Source organism: Amblyomma maculatum, chromosome 2 (assembly GCF_055883805.1).
Source record: "Amblyomma maculatum isolate TAMU_Amacu chromosome 2, ASM5588380v1, whole genome shotgun sequence".
Classification (NCBI taxonomy): Eukaryota; Metazoa; Arthropoda; class Arachnida; order Ixodida; family Ixodidae; genus Amblyomma; species Amblyomma maculatum.
The window spans coordinates 153,330,403-153,352,013 of record NC_139345.1 but is presented as its reverse complement, the minus strand read 5'-3'; positions in this window follow the sequence as shown (position 1 = coordinate 153,352,013).

Genomic DNA, 21,611 nt, shown 5'->3' with positions numbered 1-21,611 from the left:
GAGCCAACCCTGATGCCGTTGTTCTTATGAGTTTTTAAAAGCTGGGTACAAGATGCAATTTTTTCACCGGATAAAGGTTTTCGAAGGTCAATGAATCTAAAATCGTCTTACAAAATAGAGCTACAGTCTTTTGGAACGTGCCATTCTCGGATACGATTACCTGGAAGGGATATCCCGGTTTGTGCGTCCTTGATCTAATGATTACTTGTAAGCTTAGAACTTTACATATGCGAACTGAATTTGCCAGGAAATTACTGTCAAGCTTTTTAGATAATTTCTTCGCTGTAGCCTTGACCATAGCCAAGGAGACCTCACTACTACATTAAAGGGCGACAGAATAGCTTCGTTACCATTAGTTTTATGAAGATGCGACGGTAGCACCAGAAAAACGGCTTTCTTCTCCGCCGGAAGCAAACGCGGTGAATATTCCTTCAAGTAAAAACAAAATGTTATTCTAACTGGAGCAGAATTCACTGGGGCTTACACCTAGCAACGCATAAGCACCTTCAGACAGACACCTGTCTGATTCGGGGACGGGTTCTAATCTGGATACTTGACTCACCCCACCCACAAGTTATACTCGTGCCCTGTTGGGTTCGATGGCTGACTTCGATGGGCAGTGAAGCGTTCCCTGTGTTGTGCGTGATGTTCTGCGCCTTAGGCTTCTTCTCAGGATGTAAGGAGCGGGGCTGAAGAAGCATCTGTTGCCAAAGGAAGTCAGCATTACAGTTTGCAGGGTCGAAGAATTCTTTCCATTTCTTCCTTGCATGGAATGAAGCGCCGGCGTAAATATGCTGGAGTTAAAGATAGTGCTGGTGAAACCGGGTTTGTCTATTCCACACAGCTTTCAGGACATGACAGGTTCTTCAGCAGTGACCTTGGCACGGCTGGGAACCACCAAACAACTACAGAAGTTGGCTCTGAAAGCGTATTTCTCTTACGAGAGAAGCGAGGATGCCAGCTTGGCACAAATGACGACGTTGGGATCAAGCACATGCAAAATGACAAACACTCGATAGGGCCTGATGTACTAGAAATGAACCTGCTTTGAACTGATGCTTGGGCAAGATAGTATGCCATATTGAACAACAGAAGCGCGGCATAGAGGATGACTGAAGAACCACACACACAAACAAGGTCTGATTTGTGATGTTTATTGCATGAAATTTGGAATAATTAAATCCAGCTCCAACCAATAAAATGAAAACATAGGGGCAATAGCACTTGTTCACGCATGTGAAAAAAAAAAAAACAACGCAAATGATACAGCATCATCACTTTCGAGCACGTAGAAATTGTAATTATTTTGCTGACAGCGCTAAGGAGAGGAGAGGTTACTGACACAGGCGTCCTTTGACCAGGTGATTTGAGCGACTTTGAACATTTCTTGAGTTAACTTGTTTCGATGCCTACCTAACATTTCTGCCTGATGGAAGTATTGCTAGTAACCTATACTTTCACAGTCTCTGCAATAGATGGCGAGTTTTCCTTTAACTGTATTGAAAGCATAGTTGTATTCCCTTAAGCGTTCGTTTTAAGGCCTCTGCCCGTCTAGCTGACGTGCCGTTTACTGTATGACAGTGGCATGCGGCTCCGAGCTGAGCTTATTGGAATAATGAAACAGGTATCCAGATGGCACCTGACGCTGAATCAGACAGGTGTATGTCCGAAGCTGTTAAGGCGTTGCTGCGCTCTAAGAGCCCAGAGAATTTTACTTCCAGTGAACTCTACTTCCACTCCAATGAATGCCACTTACTTCAAGGAATATTCGCTACATCTGCTTCCGCCCGAGGAGGAAGGAGGTTTTTTGGTGCTACTATCGCATCTTTATGTACCTCTGCGTCGTGATGCTATTCGGTTGTTCTTTAATGTAGCAAAAACGGTCTCCGTGGCAAAGGTCAGCCCCGCCGGGGTGGTGCAGTGGTAAGACGCCCGACTACTGTGCCGGAGTTCCCGGGATCGAATCCCGGCCTCGGCGGCTGCGTTTCGATGGAGGCGAAACGAAGTGGCGTCCGTGTGCTGTGCGATGTCAGCGCACGTTAAAGATCCCCAGGTGGTCTAAATTACTCCGTAGCCCTCCACTACGACCCCCCTTTCTCTCTATCCACTTTCACTCCCACCTTCATCCCTTCCCTTACGGCGCGGTTCAGGTGTCCACAGAGCAAGTGTGACAGATACTGCGCCTTTCCCTTCCTGTGAACCAACCAACCAACCAACCAAAGGTCAGTACTAAAGCCAAGAAAGTATGGGAAAAGCACAATCTTGACGCCCTGCAAATTCCTTTACGTCCTTGACGTCCTGCTAAAAAGGGCTAAGTTTACAGCTATACTTTAGTGCGAAGACCCACAACCTGGGATGCACCTTCCGCATGGTCGTATCCCAGTACGGCGCGTTGCAAAAAACTGTAACTGTATATTTTAAGAAAGTTTTCATTCGTTGACCTTAGACGACCTATATCTAGCGGAAAAATCATGATCTGTAAACCATTTTATCCATTTTATTTGTCCGCTTGAACAGCTAAAGAAAAATAAAAAAAAATGAGAGGCAGCCGGGACCACGACAAGCTTTGTTAGAAGCCAATTAAAATACATAAAAGGGTGCAAAAGCTCGAGATTTAAAAAAAAAAACAAGATATTTTTTACACTGTGAAATAAAAATATTCATAATAATGTAAAAACAAAAGAAATGAGGTCCGATGCGCAAGGTGGTCCATGCGTGCCTAAAGAAGAAAAAGAAACCTGCAGATGGTAGAATGAAGGTTTTATAAAACCCATATTAACAACGGCCTCAGAGCTTGCCCATTCGACGTCAGAGATATTTATTATTAATTGCCGCGTGATGAGCTGTTTTCGTGCATCGAAGAAAGCATCGACAATCATGGTGTTGTTACCTTCCGAAATGAAGCTAGCCTCTGCGTCCAAGGGTTCTTAGAATTTCTTCATATGTATTTAAACCTTTACTACCTGGGATGGCAAAATTTACCTCAAGAAAAAAACGAATGTCCATCGGTTTATGCATAGCGCCCGTATTTAGTGACCTGCTGCTCGCACAAAAGAGAGAAGGCTTCAAAGACGGAAGTGTCAAAAGCTTTCCAGTATTTTCGGTTGGTTGATGATTCTCTTGTTCTCTTAAACACCGATGTCCATTATTGTGACGCAGTCATGCAGTAGATTGTAGATATTTTTCTTTATTGCCTTCATCCTCTCACGTTGACTGAATAAGTGTCTGAAAATGAGGGGATAAGATTGCCTGATCTCAGACACAGCTTTATGCCAAACCATTCTTGCTGAGCTTATCAACCGCGAAGCAATATACCACTGCTTGCTTTTACGTCATTGCATTCCAATCTGGCTAAACGCGCTTTGGCTAAGTCATGCTATAATAAGCTCCAAACAAATCATGCTTTCACTCTATCAAGGATTGTTCCCACTACGAAACCGATCGCCTTGTGAAGGGAGGATACCCCAAAGAACAGCTCGTGTCCACATCAGAATTGAGGCTTGCAAGTTTAAGCCAACACAACGACAAGAAACTAACAGAATCCGACCAGGTAAAAGAAAACACAACAGTTGTTTTTTTACATCCACAACATTTCCCCTAAAGTAATTAAGATAGGCAATCCAGCCAACGTCAGCTTTGATTTTTCGGCTCCCGAAAAGCTTGGGAAATTCTGCAGAGCGGTTGAGACCGGATTCATACCTCAAAAGTGCACAATAAAGCGTGAAAATCATTTTGTCGCGTGTCAAGAATGTGTCGTCTACTTCATTCGATTTTAATGCGGCAAGCGGCCCGACTTCAAGATGCGCAGATGCCATCATGAGCGGTCAAAGGAACATAACACCAATGTTTTCAATATAGTTTAAGGGTATCTGGTATCCACTGCAGAAACTGTGATAATAAAGATGGCTAGTCATGCTTCCACCAAACAAAGTATAGAAGTAAGCATCGAAAGAAGTTCCCTCGGGAATATAATGAAGCCGCTGAAATCACCTGTTCAAAGGAGGCCTGTGTCAGCAGCCCCTCGTTAGCGCGGTCAGCAAAAGAATTACAATTTTAAGCGGCGGGGAAATGATGATGCCTCATTAGTTGTGCTTTTTTTTTTCGCGTGCATGATCAAGTGCGGTCGTTCCGATGTTTTCATCTTGTTGTTCGGAGCTGGATTTATTTATTTTCATGTTAAAAGCAATAAACATCAGCTGCAAGTCAGCGCTTGTCTTTTTGTGTGTATCTTTCTTCAGTGCTCGTCTAAGTTTTGCTACGTTTCTTCAAAATGCTATTGTCATTGATGTTTTCATTAACATTAGGAGCGCCTTCCAGGAACCCAAAGCATGTTCAAAATCAGACTTTCTATCGAAAAATGCGCCTCTTTATTCTATTACTTTTCTTGAAATATTGGTAAAATGTCTTTGTTCCTTCCATTCTATACATAAAAACATCCTAGACGATGAGTAAAATTCATTTGGCGTATACGTGTTAGCGCTAGGTGTGTGCTGAAAGGTACGCTACTATGAACCCGGCGCCAATAAAACGAAAAGACAGACACAATATTGTAACAGTTGTTACATAGAATGACTACTGTAGCCGCTGAATGAGGCCACTGAGAGAGCTGAAAAAGAAAACGACGGCAACGTGAACGGGCCGACAATTCAACGTCGACTGCTTCTACCGATTGCGCTCCTCCTTCTACCTCTAATGCACGTGTCAATATTTTCTCGTTGCCCAATCATTTGCCGTTCTCCGGCGAATTTCTATTACTCTAGCTAGACCATACAGGGCACAACCCACCCATAAATCGTTTCCCAGCGCTGTTCCCTGCCAACGATCGTTTGCGAGAGGCATGCTCTTGAGTTTACGAGGCTGAGAAATTTCAAAATAAGTGTGAAAAGGCAACGGTGTGTTCAGCTCCCATCTCACCCTTCTGTATAAAAGGAACTGCTCGAACTGGCAGTTCCTAACACCTCGCCCATACCATATCCTCCAGACCCGGCAAGTCTCTACTCCTCGTCCGATGAGTCTCAGGCATGTCACCTAATATCTACGACTTGCCAGAGTCATTTCTGTGCTGTTTCGAGGCTGTGCGGTTTGAAACGATCAACGCCACCTACGCCGGATAATGTTTTGCGAAACTGGGGTGCTACGCGCACTCTTAAAAGGATCTGGTCTTTAGGAACTTCGCGAAAGAATAACTCAGCGAGGCATGCGGTACCTGATTTTTACTCTTTGCCATATCTGTAATGTTTGACGCTGTGTGGTTTGAAACGTAAACGCCGCTTACGCCGCATAATGTTTTCTGTGATTGGGGCGCTAATGCGCATTTATAAAAACTATATCTGGTAGTTAGGAACTTCGAGAAATAATAATTCAGGGAAGCATCGCATGCCTCCCTGAATTACTGTGAATTACAACGGTTGGCCACATAGTTTCAAGGAACTACCGTTACAAGTTTTCCAGGGCCCACGGTTTCGTTTGGTTGATGGAAATGAAAAGTACGACGCCCAATTTGGATAACAACGACGTTTTGAAAATAAGCTATATCCTTATCTTCCAGGCTTTCACACACCGCTTCTATGACCTTTACTTGCCATTTTTGAGCTTGCTAGACTAAATTTACCTTATAAATATCGACAGTTTTAAATACGCCCTCAGGGGTCGCTAACTGTTAATGACACTCTAATGCTGATCCCAAGACAAAGGAACTGACTTCGCCGCGGCGACCGCGTTTCAACGCAGATGAAATTAAAGACAATCGTCTACTGTGGATAGTAAGTGCACGTGCTGCCCGCCGGGGTCGCGGAGTGATTACTGCGCTCGAATACTGTTTCCAAGGACGCGGGATCGAATCCCAGCCTCAGCGCCGCTTTTCGGTGGTGGCGAAAAGCAAGGCGCCCGTGTGCTCTGCGATATAAGTGCACGTTAAAGAACCCCAGGTGGTCTAAATTTCCGGAGTCCTCCACTAGGCGTCACTCACTGCCTGAGTCGCTTTGGGACGTTAAACCCCACAAACCAAGCAAACCAAACCTAAGTGCACGTGCACGTTATAGAGTCCTGATAGCCGTAAGTTTTGCATTCCCCAACTGTGGCGTCTCTCATATCCACGATGGCTTTACAGTTAAACCCTGTTATGTCAAGGAAAGAGGATTTATTATACCGTGGGGAATCAATATAGCCGCACTCTATTCTATCCCATGTTTTGGTATCGTTACAAATCCTTGTTTTTGAAAGCAGGAATATTGTAGACGTCTGCGAAGAATAAACACTCTGACAGCGCGGAATCGCTGGTTTTTCCGCTGGAAAGAAAGAAGATTAAAGAACAAGGCAACGATGAAGTTTATTCAGCTAGACAAGATATGAAAAACGGCATCGGATTTCAGAAGACAGGACAATCCGTTGTTTGCAATATATCTTCGTCAATCCTTGTCAGCTTTCGTCTAAGCCGCATGGAATTAAAAAGCAAAAAACTATAATGTACACTGATGGCGCATAGGAAGTTTCACGTGTCTTCAGGCCCTGGTGCTGCAGGGAACATTTCTTGCCCTCTGAATTCATAAAAATATAAGCATTTCCTGTAGTAGTATTTCTTCAACTCCTAAAAACTAAACAGCCGCAAAAGAGTACCTAGAGCTTTCACAAGGCTCATGGCACAGATACCAAATAAGTTTTCGCGACGGTTTCTGGTCTCTCCTTTTGATCACATCTCACGTGGCATATTTGGTATTACAAGGCGTACTGTGCCGACCGCTATGTATGGGTGCGGGGCAGATGAGTGCTCTAACGGCAGGAAGCGCTTTGTAATGTTTTATGTTACATTTGGAAATGCACAATAAGACAGGGCTTTTGGCTAATACCGTTTGAAACGAGAGAAGTCGGAGCTGGAAATAAATATGAGATGTCCTTGCAGACTACGACTACGTTCCCACGAGAAAACTAGAAATGACGCAGTACAGGCAGCCACGTACTGGGCATGGTTGAAATCACGAAAAGCTTAGATCAAGCTATTATATGAAAAACAATTGATGCAATTTGAACGCGACAGGCTGCCAGCTGAGGTTAAAGTCCTCACCTGCTTAATCTCCCCCCGTTACTCGTCGAAAAGAATTTCGCCTTCGGCACAACGAGTCCGCGAGCTATACCTTTGCCGTCCCGATGACACACGTCAACATTCGGTGTAAAAGACAGCAGTTAATTACGGACCAACTAAATATTCAAGTGTGCACCGCGCGCAAATAGAATAGCGCAACCGGGCAAGTGCGTGACCAAGGCTCTCCAGAGCGCAGTACTATGCTCAGAGCCGAGTGGCCAGTGCCATGACTAACCAAAGAACACTGAAAAAAAAAAGGGCTTCCCAAAGGCACACTGAACCAAGCTACCTGCGTAGCGGGCATTCATGGCAATTACGTTTTCAATATTCGAAATACCGCTTACCCCTACTCTCTTCAACCTGAAATGTGCAACCGGTTTCCCGTGCGCATCTTGAGTGCCCACGCTGCCCACGCAGGCGACCATAACACCGCGCGCAAACAGTGCTCCTGCCGGAGTGCCCCAGTGCCTCACGTACCGTCTTTGCCAAAAGTAACCAGGCTGCTGGTTTCGCTTCTTGGTCAGGTAGTGGAGAATTCGTACCACGTCTGAAGCTGTAAATCTGTGCAAAGTAAAGGAGAGCTCCTGCCCTCACTTATTAACAAGTTGTGATCCTGTGGGAAGCTATGTTGGCTTTAGAATAGAAGCGAGAAGCAAAACATGCAGCCCGGTTACTTTTGGCAAAGACGGTACGTCACCCTTGTCCAGTTCCACTGCCACAACCTTCTTATATCACGCCTGCGTTAAGCAGTTCGCCCAGGCTATGCAATGCTACAACCGCGCACACAGCACTGCACTCCCAAAAGACAAGCGACCAGGCTAGACGTGCGCGAGTAGTTTGAATGGCTAAAAGGGTTCGCAGAAGACCACAAGGTTTCTAAATACATTTGCCCGAATGGGAACGATTGAAAAGCTGACCACCAATAGTAATGGAATGAGGACTCAAAAATACAGATATTTACTTAATTATATTATTTGTTTTTAATGTTCTGCAACACCCTTGGATGTATAATAGCAGAAGCGCAACACATGCAATATTTTTAAATAACTAATAAAAGTTTGTACACGGAAAACATTAACCACAGCAGACACGAGTTGGGTAAGGAAAACACTTATTAAAACAGTCAAACAGAATTCATCAATTAACGCGTCTGAGGATTAAAAGTTGGTGATTTCAAGCACTTAGAACTTTCATTAAAAGCAGCATGAGGAGACGTTAGTCTGTAGTCGTTGATATTCGATGAACTCTTTAAAATTGATCCTGTTATTAGGCAAGGAAACAATCGAGCCCACTATGCTATTGTGCTAATAAACGAAGATTTAAATGCTTCTAACCTACTATTAAAGAAGCAGTTCATAATCTTGATGATTTGTTGTCAAACGGGTGTTAAGTAGATACAGTTAAGCAGAGTTGTGAATTAACAATTTATTATGTTTTAGCAATCACTGAACTGTAAGACTGAATGTTAGCACTGATCTTAACCTTAGAGATGTTGCGCGGCACATTGAAAACAAAATCTTGAGAGCATTGCAGAATCTGTGCTGTAGAATAGCGAAAGCCTGAGTGCGACTGGTGGACACGGTAAATCGTGCGCCCCTTGTACAGCGTTGGTAGCAATTCCAGGGCTGGTGCCGAACAGAGGAGATTTTATTTCCTTTCTCTTACCGGTGGCAGCTGCGTTAAAATGGAAGCGAAACACAGAAGCTTCCGTGTTCTGTGTAATGCCATTGCCATTAAAGACCCCCAGACAGTCGAAATTACTCCCGACCTCTCCACTACGGAACTTTTCAATGCTGCAGCACTACTACATGGATTCTCACAAAACGCGATGTTTAAAACCGATTTCACCTTTGACCTTTCCAAGGAGCTTCAGGTGACCACAGAAACAAGTGCGACAGATATTGCGCCTTTTCTTCCCTATAAACCAAATATAGAACGCTGATGAACTTTGATGCATTTAACGGAATGTTGATTTTGCTCGACGAGAGGCACGTCGTGTTCCGCGTGCAGAAGCAATGCTCAGGCTCTCGCATTTCTCAACTGCAGGCTTTACAGTGCTTTCGAAAATTTTTGTGCTGACCTGCTACTACCCGCATTCTCGCAAAAACCTGATGTCTGAAGCCAATTTCACCCTTTGATCTTTCCGTGGGCAGGATAACAGGAAAAGTAGGAGGGGGAACATACTCCTTCACACAGAAGTGTACTAGAAATAGTATGTACAGACAAAGATAGCAAGAAACTAATAAGGAGAGCAGCAGAAGAGTTCTAAAGACCTCGTACTTCAAAATTATCTTCTTGTGAAGGACGTCAAGTCCATGTAAAGCTTCCTCACTGATCTCGAAATTGTGTTTGCCAAACTTTAGCGCAAAGTGTGATTCGTATCCAGCGCCATCGCCAACAAAAGAATTACTTTAAGGAGGTCGCACCAGTGAAGCAAATGCAATATGTGGTCTGGAAGCATGGCCGCCTGATTAAGACAGGAAAGTAACGTTTATTACCTCAGACCCAACAAATACAATCCAGTGAAAACATTCTATTGCTGCTCGATATTCCATGATTACTTGAGTTAAACCCTATGTAATTTTTTCTCTTTCCGCTTTCAATCCCAGTTTTCTCCGATCCTGTACAGCTCGGTGCAGGTGTCCACAGAAAGTGTGACATATCCTGCGCTTTTCCTTTCCTGACAACTGATTCTTAAGGTCAGAGACAAACTCCAAGCACACGAATAGGGTCGCCTTCTTGTATAGCGGATAGATTTGTATAGTAGATCTTGTATAGTAGATAGCGGAAGGTATAGTAGGTTTAATACAACTGCCTGTTGCAAGACGCCGCAAACACTTCGAAAACTCGACACAAGAAAAAAGCGGTCCCAGCCCGGACGCTAGGCTTGTACACATGATGGGAGCAGAAAGGAGTATACATGCTCGATGACGTAAAAATAAGCATACCCGAAGTGTTAAAATTCGACTAACCTTACTTGAAAAGAAAATCGAGGTTTACGCGTGGGACCTTAGCCAAGAGCAGTGGTATCACACTTGCGACCGCCCAATGGGCAACTGGGCAATAAGAACATATGGTTTCTACTTCGGCATTTACTCGATCCTACGAGAATTAAGGTGAATACCCCAGACACCTACATAGGATCGCGCAATCTTGCAGGGCATCGGCGAAGAGCTCTTGAACGCAATAAAAGATCAGTACATTAACACCTCCCAGGATATACCCACGCCAGATGGGTACTCAGGATTGGATAATCATTGCATGGATAGCGTTTTTACCGTAGCATAGATCAGATCTGCTCTTAATCATATTAACGCCACCTAGGCACCAGGGGAAGACTGCATCACCAATAAGATGTTGGGAAACTTAGAGAACCACTCAGTGGAGGCTCTTACAGGTCTTTTCAAAAGGCACTGGACAGAGGGCAGCGTTCCTAGGATGGAAGCGAGTTAGGATGGAAGCGTGCGAACGTCTCCATCCTAACTCACCTCTCACTAATGAACGCAGGCAAACGGACATATTATATCGCTACCTTTCTGAACGGGACTGAAGCGTGGCCCGCATGGAGCGTTTTTTGCACGCGAAAACGCGTCGCACGCCCGACGCCCGCGCCATCGACGATTTCACTCCCACATGGTCAGCAGCCGAGCGGCGTTTTTTTTTTTGCCGCCCAGTTGCGCGACGTGCGCGCCCCCATCCGGCCGTGCGTCGAGGTCGCGCATATCTTGTTTTCCCTGTCGCCGCGAGCTTCAAGTTGTGGTTTCCTCTCTTTCTTCTGGGTCAGGTGTGTCAAGAAAACAGACACAGGCATCACTTCCAACAGCTATGGATCTAAATGCAGAAGCCATAGCACAAGGGAGGTATCTGAGGTCCGCTGGCAAGGCTAGCAGCTCATAAACAACCTCCGAGCTCAGCGTAAACACTCGTGGCCCCAGCGGACGGCCCACCTTCACCGAACTCTCACCTAAAAACCTAAAAACCTAAAAAAAAAAAGGAAATGCACGGTGCCCGATGCCCGGACCCTGCTGTCGTCGCCTCGTGCGCGGAGCGACTGCGAAAGACTACATTGCTGCTCGGCCGTTTCGGCCGAGAAACCCGAAACCCTCGGCGCCGTCGGAGCGCCAAACCCCCGTCGTTCTTTCTACTCTCGCGAGCTTCTCTCTCTCTCTCGGCCGGCGTGGGCGTGGCTCCAACCGGAATCACGTGACGGCTGCTCCGGCTCTCATTGGCCCTCTGCCGCTGCCGACTTCCGGCGTCGGTGCGTCGTCGGCGTTTTTATCTGTTCAGCCAGATCCCGACGATTTGGCAAAATCGTCCTCTCCGGCGGCAAAAAAACGCTCCGCTGCCGTCGACGTCGGCGAATCGCCCGGAAAAACGCTCCATGCGGGTCACGCTTAAGACTACCCACAATTTCGGGAAGAAAAGTAGCGACAAAATTACACTAGGGACGAGAGTAACACCGCAAGACTCTGTACTTCCATCTTTTTTCTTGAACGTCACTATGAGCGGCCTCCCACGTCTGTTAGATGCTATTTCACACATACATCATTCCATAGACGCTTATGAAATCACCATATGGACCAATTTCGGCTTCCATGGAGAGATTACAGAGCATTTACAACGAGCTATCGACGCAATACAGTATTTCGTGTAGGAAAACGGCTTCAAGTGTACACCGCCTAAATCTGAACTCTTAGCCATAAGGAACAAAAAAGCCTCACAGGCAGAACCCGATTCTCGAGAGCCCATCCAGTTACGCATTCGCAACCATACAATACGCCCGGTAGCCAAGATCAGAGTTCTCGGAATATTGATTCAGAATAATATGCAGAACACAGAAGCTATACACCGTCTATGCGTCACGGCGCCCCAGTTAGGTGGGCTGGTAAGGCTCATTGCCTCCAATCGTAGGGGTATGAAAGAAGCCACCTGTGCAGGATCATGTAAGCCTACACGATAAGTGCAATACGTTCGCCTGCCCGTACTATCATCTGAATCGCAAGGAAGAAGATGCACATAATAGCCTAAAAAAACAGCATACAAAGCGGCCCTTGGCTTGCCGGTATATGCTTCTCGGATCGAACAGTGCAGTTGCGAAATTTTAACACGCTACCCGAGCTTATTGAAGCCCATAACACGGGTCAAGTGACCCGCTTGTCGCGCAGCGCCTAATTCTCTACAAGCTCCCCATGCACACAACTGAGGAGCTGTGTGCAACATCGCATTTATCGTTTGACATCACTAGTAGGCTAGTTGTTAAGCCAAAAGCCAGAAACATGCTACCAGACAGACATGATACCCGCAGGAATACAAGAGCTCAGACCCTTGAGAAACAGTACGAGAACAAATCAAAAGTAAACTGTGTGGATGCAGCTTACCTCATCAGAAACGGAGCATATGTGGCATGCTACCAGACAGATATGATACCCGCAGGAATACAAGAGCTCAGACCCTTGAGAAACAGTACGAGAACAAATCAAAAGTAGCGTGTGTGGATGCAGCTTACCTCATCAGAAACGGAGCATATGTGGCATGTATGGCCACTCCAAAGTCAGCCTTCATTAACGCCATAACCTTTCACGCTAGCTCCATACTCGAGGCATAGACAGTAGCTATCGCACTGCCATCGCTGATGCCCGCACCGAGAGCGACTCAAAGAGGACCGTTCAAAATTTCGCTAAAAGGTCTGTAAGCGCGCTCGCAAAGCGAATTCTGCCCAACCGAACTCTCAATCACAACATCGATCTCGTATGTCTAACCCGAAGCTTAATCAACTGAAAGGCGAGTGATCTATCGTGAACGGCCGGGCCCGGCCAGGCGCCGCGCAATTAAGCGGAAAATTACAAACCTATCGCGAGTTAAAATGCACGTACTCCGTCCCTCACCCCGATCTCGACCGGGCGCAAGCCACGACACTCAGGCGCCTACACGCATTGGCCATTCTTTGCCCCTAGTGATTGTATTTAATTACGAACGGTGATTACAGCCTTGCATGCCGGCACTATGGTGACAGGACACACGTCAGCCAAGATCATATACTATGGCAGTGCGCCAGCAATCCCCCTTTAACGACACTCTTGCAGTCCATTAGTGGAGGAAGGGGACAAGTTATTGGCAAGCCCAAGTTAAACAACTCAACTTGCCTTCATCATGCCAGCTCAAGAGGTCACACCCGACAGTAGGCTACCCTGGACTCCCCTAGTCCAAACTAATCCCTTTCATTTTGTGGCAATAAAAGCTTTTACTACCACCCCCCCACTTGGCTTGTCGTCGCATCCACTGGACGTAGACATTAGTCTTATAAATATTGTCTACATATCCTTGATTTTACATTTATATTTATGGCTCTAAATAAATAACTATCCACCCTATCAACATATTGTTTTTTTTTTTTTGCAGCGTCCTAATATTATCCTGAATCGATAAAAATCTTTACTTTTGCCCTAACCCTTCTGTAAACTACGCGACGGCTGAGGACACATTTTACGTGCACGACCTTGCCGATTGGGCCTATAAAGTCTTTCGCCTTATTAAAACTAACAAACAGCCTTACGTTGGATGATTTCAAGAATAGTAAAGTTCCCTCTCATTTTGTCGTAGTAGGGAAACAAGCGAAAGAAAGATTCAGGTATGTTAGAAACATGTTGGCTCCAAATAAGTTTATTTGCTAGCATGACTCCAAGCTGTTTACTTTTATAGGCTCCAGTTAGCTAGTGAGAAGGAAGACTGCTGAAATGAATATGTTTCTCTTATAGGTTCTCTTCACTCCGATCAGTTTAGCTATGGTGCTTTCTAGGTCCCACTCACTCCCCAACACGAATATTTTGTCACATGGCGATGACAGCTGCCATAAAGGACAAAATAAACAGAGATATAGGACCGGCATAAACATTTTTTGGGCTAACTTGCGCCCGCAAAGAAGCTTAGAATCGCGGCGGAATCGATAACAACAGTTGTGCTCGGTGTTCAGTGCTCGGTGCTCGGCGGTCGTCGGACTAAGAATGCCCGTTTCACTCGTCAGCGCTTCATTTAAAGGAGGCGAAGAAACATCCACAGAAATCTGTAAACGGCTATTAGCTTAACCTGCAACATTTTAGAAACACACGCGCGAGGCTGGACGCCTTCAAGATACATCTCGGCGTACCTTCCGCTACGAAGAGGAAATGATAAAGGAGCCCCTCGCGACAATTACCGAGCATGAACAAACAGATTACATAATCGACCCGTGCGCTACCGTCACAGGGAGAAGGCCGCATGTCACCGGCTGATAAAAAAAAACAATAGAGATTTGATTGGCTCATGTGCATTAATACTGCAGGGGTTAAAGGGCAATTGATCACTATGGCTGTTAATCGCCAGATAAAGAAGGCGTCGTTTTCAAAAACTTGATTTGAATTTGGTCAGTTATTGCAATGATAATATCATAAGGGAAATAACAATGGCCTGAGCGCACTTCTTTGCAGTTCTCCTGATTGACTGGAAAAGGTTTAGGCAAATGATTACCAGTTAAAACAGCATGAGATCTGCAGATCAAGTACAAGGAACCCAGAACATACATTATGAAGTTTTAAAGGAGAACCAGGCGAATGTTGTAATTTGGCTTAAGATATGAAATGAGGTCATCTACTTGTCTAAAATAAAAAAAATTAACATCAATTTTACATTATTTGTCTGAAACACTTCGTATAGTTAAGGATAAAAGAGGTCACCTGAGGTACAGCTTGTATCACTTCCGAAATTGACGTAAAGCAGTCGCAGGACATTATATTAAAAGAAGAATTTAGGTATTTGATTTGCTACAATTTGTTCAATTGGTTCACAGAACCTTGAACTACTAGAAGTCGGACAATAAATAGATACTAGAAGTTCGTGTACTACAAGTGCGTGGCACAAGGCTTGCTTTTTTGGAGTCACAAGGAGGATTACTTGATGATATGAAACTAAAAATGTGGAAAAGTTTAAGCATAGGCGCACAAAAAAAGTGGTATTCGCCCAAGTCCACGTGACGTGTTTGTTTATGGTTTACGCTTATAAAGCCTTGCTTTAGGCGGGCCAGCTTGGCCAAAGGTAGCTTGTCGGATTCGTTATATAAAGGTACAGGGTTCGATTGTCATTTCAACGTGCCACCTCAAGAGAGCCACCCGAGTTGACCACTCAGCCATGTCATCTGGTATCGTGACATCCCATAAGCGGCCAGCCAATGAATACCTGGCTATGCAACGAGCCAACTATAAATTGGCATCTGAGTGCCTGTCATTTTTCGGGCATAACGTTTCGGGTTTCGGGCATAACCCACTGGCGGCAGGCGAAGTCTCTTCCGGCTAACAGCAGGTCACCGGTGACATAGGCGGCTACTCAGCAGCAGCCACAGCTGAAGTTCCGGTTGGCGCTTCTGAAAGGGGTACGTCCATGATAGGCGGTGACTGCTTTCCGTAGCGGTATCATTTGTACCATTTATTCCACCCCACCCACAAAGGGAGGCATAAGCTCGTGGCATCCTCGACAATTTCGAAGCGTTCCACGTTTTTCCATCATCAAGGTGGAAAGACGATTGCCCCTGCAATCTTAACACTTTTCTTGGGCTTCTAAAAGCGAAGTCACCTTTAAAGGCAGTTGTAGGTCTCCGCACCCGTACAAGGTTACCAACTTCCACTTTGGTTTCTCTTGCGGCTCTTCGAGCGTCTAGCTGTGTAGAGTTTACTGGATTGTTGCTTTTGCTTCACCCGCTCGCGTAGGCGGTGGAACTTTGCACTAGGGTCAGTCGTAAATATGGCTGACGGGTACCCAACCACCTCAAGCAGAGTTCTTGGAGACGTCCATGCAGGAGAAGTGCTGGGGTAACTGCAATTGTAGCATGCGGCGCGAAACAGTAAACGCACAAGTATTCTGCTATCGTTTGGCGTAAGGGACGCTGCTCGAGTGTCGCTACTTGAACAAAACTGTTCAAAACTCTGTTAAACCGTTCTGCTTGACCGTTTGCTTGGGGGGTAGTATACGGACTAATGCCGCAAGCGGATGCCGCGATCCAGCAGAAAAGCTTGGAACGCTCGAGATGAAAACTGAGGCCCGTTATCCGAAACAATTTCTTCTGGGTAACCTTCACGTGCGAACACTGACACCAAGAAGCTTGTGACTGTGCGTGTTGTGGCTTGGTTGCGAAAGTATACCTCAGGCCACTTATAAAAGTAGTCGACCAGCGTGACTGCATATCGGCAATAGTTTGGCGCTCTCTCATACGGGCCAACAATGTCCATTCCCAGCTTTAGCCACGGTTCCATTGGTAATGGGACCGTGTTCAGTGGTGCAGCCATAACCTTCGTGGTTTTGTCCGCAGCCTGGCATATACTACATGTCTGGATAGCTAGCTCGACTTACCTGTCTATGGCTGGCCACCAAAAGTTTTCTCGTAGACGTGTTTTCATTTGTACAATTCCAGGATGAGCCTGATGAGCAGCGGTACTCATCCGCGGTATACGTGATGCGGAAACCACAAGGCGTTCGCCACGCAAAACCAATTTGTCCACCACTGAAATTCATCGCGAAGTTCGAAGAAAGGTTGAAGCTCACCCGGCAGAGATTAGTGCGTAGGCCACGACGATTCAATGTAGGTCATGATTTGTTGCAGTGTACCGTCTTCCGACTGGGCCTGTTCAAACTCTTCCCTGGTAATGCAAGAAGATACAAGGGCAACTGATACAGTTTAATTTGGTAAAGTCTCTTCTTCGTGAAGAGATGACGCAGGGAGACGAAAAAGTACATCTGCTACTCGATTTTTCGAACCCTTCTGGTACTTTACTTTATAGTTGTACTGCAGTAGGCGCTTCGCCCACCGTTTTATCCGCAAAAGACGCCTTATTGGCCCTTGAGTAGACAGCAATGCAACCAAGGCTTGGTGGTCAGTAAGCAACATGAAATGGCGTCCACATGAGTAAACATGCCACCTCTCGCACGCCAAAACGCACGCAAGTGCTTCGCGTTCTCCTAGTGAATATCTCCTCTCTACGGATGAAAGCGCTCGAGATGCAAAGGTGACATTGTGCAGTTCCTCTCCATCCACCTGTTGGAGAACCTCTCCAAGCCCACAGTCAGAAGCGTCAGTGGAAACAACAACGGGAAGAATTGCATCGAACATCCGCAGAAATGTGCTGGACGCAAGGGCCTCTTTGATCTTCCGAAAACTGGAGCCTACCTCGCCAGACAAAACAAATGATTGCCCTTTTCGAAGAACACGCATCAGTTCAACTATACCGGCAAAGCTGGAAACGAATCTAGAGCAGTACTGTACCACTCCAAGGAACGATCGAAGCTGGCTGCATCAGTGGGTGCCGGGGTATCCTTGATGAAAGCAACCTTTTCCTTCAGTGGAACAATACCACTTGCTGTGATTCTGTGACCCAAAAATGAAACTTCCTGCGTATCGGAGATACATTTCCCGTTCAACTTGAGTACTGCCTCGTTAATGCGTTTAACTACTGCTGCAACGTTATCTATGTGCTCCTGCAGGCCCCGCCCGAAGACTATAATATTATCTATAAAGAAAAGCACGCACTTACATCCCTGTAGGATTTTGGACATCATACTCTGAAATGCAGAGGGCGCGGAAGCCAGCCCGAAGCACTCTCGTGCAAACCGAAAGAGGCCTTAGTCAGGTAGAAATGCGGTAAAGTCGCGACTCGCAGGGTGACGCGTGACCTGGTGGCAAGAAGATGCGAGGTCTAGCTTAGAAAAAATTTGTTGCCCCACTAGACTATGCAATAACTTGTCTGTATGAGAAAGGGGAAAGCTGTCTGCTACGACAGCTTTGTTTGCTTGTCGAAGGCCTACACAGAGGCGAATACCCCCCTCTTTCTTTTTACCGACCACAATGGGTGACACCATTCAGATGCCTCCACCCTCTCTATCACGTCCATATTTTCCAACTGACGGAGCTCGTCTGAGATCAATGGTCGAAGTGAGAGCGGAAGGCGCCGAAATTTTGATTGGAATGGCTGCACTGTGGATTGCAATTTGACGTGGTGCAAAAAACCTTTTCTGAGGCCAAGGCCTGGATCGAAAGAGATCCGAACTCTTCAACTAATTCCTTTGGAGGTTAATGTCCTGCATGCCTTTGGTCGGGTCAGAGTGCTGTTCCCTTCGAGAATCAGACGTTAGCGTCGTTTCAAGGGATTGAAGGGATGACCCATCAATCTGTAGACCGAACGCCTTGATGGCATCGATACTCAAGAGTGAGGTGCCTTGTTCCAGAACATAGAAAAGGCTTGTTGTGCCAGCTTTGTACGTAACGTCAGCGAAGAAACAGCCGCGAACCGGAATTTGCGATTTTTAACCTTCTAGTAACCGAACTGTTGGGGCAAAAAGTACATGGTCTACAAATGCTGCTTGAAAAGCTCCTGTGTAACAATAGAAATAGAAGACCCAGAATCTACAAGGAAAGTTATGTCAGTACGGCCAATCAAAACTGGGATGTGAACTGCCGAGCAAGCGGCCGTGGTCACAGCCAGAATGCTCAAAACTTCCTCGCTAGAAGAATTTTGGCTGTCTACCTCACGAACCGGAGCGGAGCCCCGTTTCTTGCAAGCAGAGCAGAACTAACCCATGACACCGCAAGGGTAACAACGCTTGCTTTTGGCTGGACAGCGAAATGGTGCCGCATTGTGCTGAGACGAACCGCAGCGATAACAATGTGATTGGCGGCTGTGTGACTGCTTCGAACTCTCGTCCAAATCTGCTTTGCGCATAGGCGTATTTCCGCGAGTATTTACACGTCCAACATCTGCAGAAAGAAATTCTTGCAGATCATTGTACGCCTGCTCAACTGCCTTGCCAGGAGCAGAATTACAGACGGCTCACACTCACAATCACAATCTTCCTATTGGACAGCGGCAACACGGCGGGAGTGGCCTTTCTTTTGGTCATCGACGTCTGCTGTTTACGCCATGAACGCACTTGAAGTGATGACGTTGGCCACGGGCTAATTGTGAGCGGGGGTTGTGAGCGACGTCAGCTGCTCGCAACTCCTTTGTGAGCGCTCACAAAGGAAAAATGGTGGCGATCTATGCGGCAGCCGGAGTTCTCGTGAGGCGGTAGCGGCGGCGCCCAGACGCGATCATTGGCGAAGAATGGTGTACGAAGACTGACGTGCTGGGCGAGATATTTCGACGCATGTTGCTACTCGAGAAGGATATAGTACAGTGACTGTGCGACGCGATGAACTGATATAGGTGTGTGCGGCCGAGCGCGCTGTCTTTGCGGCGGAAGATGATGTATGCACTGCGCTTTTTCCGAACTGCTAGTGGCTTCCAAGCCGCTACTGGCAACGAGGCGAACATCGGCCTCGCGCAGCCGACAGTTTGAAAGCGTGTGCGGTGCGCAGCTAGGGCGGCGGCGAAGAAAGGCTTCCTTCGTCACGGCAGCATACCCGAAGTCGGCGGGTCTGTCGACGGCACATTGGACGTCTACGAATAGCCTTGTGATGTCCCTGTTTTCAGATATGAGATGCCAACATGATTTGGGCCATCAACCTCTCTAGCTGGGATCTTGGCATGATGCTTTCTTCTGGCGGCATTCTTGGCTGCACACAGTCATGACACGTCGAGGCAGGCCTGCTGCGAGAGGTCGAATTCACGACAGTGAGCCGCGCTGCTCTTTGCAAGGTAAGTTACGGTAGGCTTCACATGCCTCACATGTATTACCGTTCTTGGGCTTTTTAAACGCTGAAACATAAGACACGTAGTACATCGTTGAAATGCCTACGTAAGAAACTAAGATGGGAATGCGTGTGTTTGATGCCTGTATATAGTAGGAATGGGGCGTCATTTCTGCCCATATGAAGTGCAAGGCTGTCCTTACAGCAGTGTTCCTGAAACGTTCAATCATTCATTGTCTGCACGCCCATGAATGTCATCATCAGCACAACCTGGCAATGAGCTACTTGATGCGACTATTCCATTGTCTCGGTAAAGCTTTTAAAGTTTATGAGGCTGTTGAGGTCGTCAACGACGAAGAATGTGCTTAATAACGTGCCATTTTCGGTTATGCTGGTGAGACGGGCACCTGTTGGAGGCATATCTGCCAGTGCCATGGAATCCCGGTCCGGACTCTTCATAACGGTTATAGAACAAGGTATACACCTCCACAAGGTAATGGTGGATAACTGCATCGGCGTGCTGAAGAGCCGCTTCCGGTGCTTGCAAAAATACTAGACGCTCCTCTACCAGCCAGAGCGTGTAGAATGTGCCGTATTGCATAACATTCTTGTATATCTTCCTGCCTGCAGACGAGGAGGGTGCTGCTGGCTTGTACAAGAAAATGTCAGATCTATTAATACCTTTGTGTGGGCGAGTCGGTGAAGCATCGTGCAGAACAGGAGCGCAAAAAACAAGGACGCAAGGAACACATGGAAACAGGACTAGCGCAGTCCTGCTTTTATGTGTTCCTTGTTTCCTTGTTTTTTCTGCTCCTGTTTTGCACGATGGGTCACATCTGTGTACCGGCTACTTGGAAGTGGGATCACTAATGCCATGCATACCTCTGGGGAAAAGCCATGCAGAATCATGTTGTGAGCCTGATCCACAGAACCTGCCACCAGAGGCTGGCAGAGCTGCCCATGGTGCGGCAACCGCTGCCGCGTCAATCACAGCACAGCAATCGGCTGTGATATACACATAGCTGACCAACTCATCACAGGCAGCCAAGTGCAGCGTCTTCTCGTTTCATGTCTGTGTCGGAACCTGTTGTTATAAAGATGCATTTTCTCGAACCGTGCGTTAAAACACCTCATCTGTCAAGTCAACAAGTCAAATTTGTCTTCGTTCACCCCCCTTCACTGCTGCTTGCCACCGTGCATGTTGGTGTTTGTGTGTGCGCATGTGTTTGAGTACGTAATTAAAGTGTTTCACAACGAGGTAGCAATTGCGATGCCTATCGAAATGGGAAAGTATCACAGAAGTGTTTTTAAAGGCACGTGTATCCACTGTGCACCTTTGTGTTCCTGCATCATTTCACACGCTTGAATATGCAGCAGCGAAACCAACTGCCTGCAATAGCATTGGAAGTTATTTGCACGGGGTGCACAATTGTGCTACACAGAGAGGACACACCAAGAATAATTTTAGAGCCTGTAAGCTGGCACAGTACTCATCGCATGTCTGACACACTTCAGAAGCAAGAAATGAAAGTATTGCGCATAAAACTGCGACACAGAGGCAAGACACAAAGGAATAGTTGCTTAAGGATTACAGGCTTGCATAGTAGTTGTCATGGGTGTGGCACATTTCAGAAGCAGGAACTTAGCAGAGCAGAAAAATGACACAAGTAGTGCTATGTACAATGTTTGCATAGGGCAGTCTCCATTAGTGAGCCTTTCAGAACTGCAAGCCTGCATATACTGTTAGGATGCATAGAACGCATTTGCTTAATGCTAAACAGTGTAAAGCTGACGAAATTGAATGCATACTATTGAGAGTTTTAGTGCTCATAGTAATTGTAGCATAAGTAGAAAATCCCATAGGTATACAAACTGGTGAAAATATCA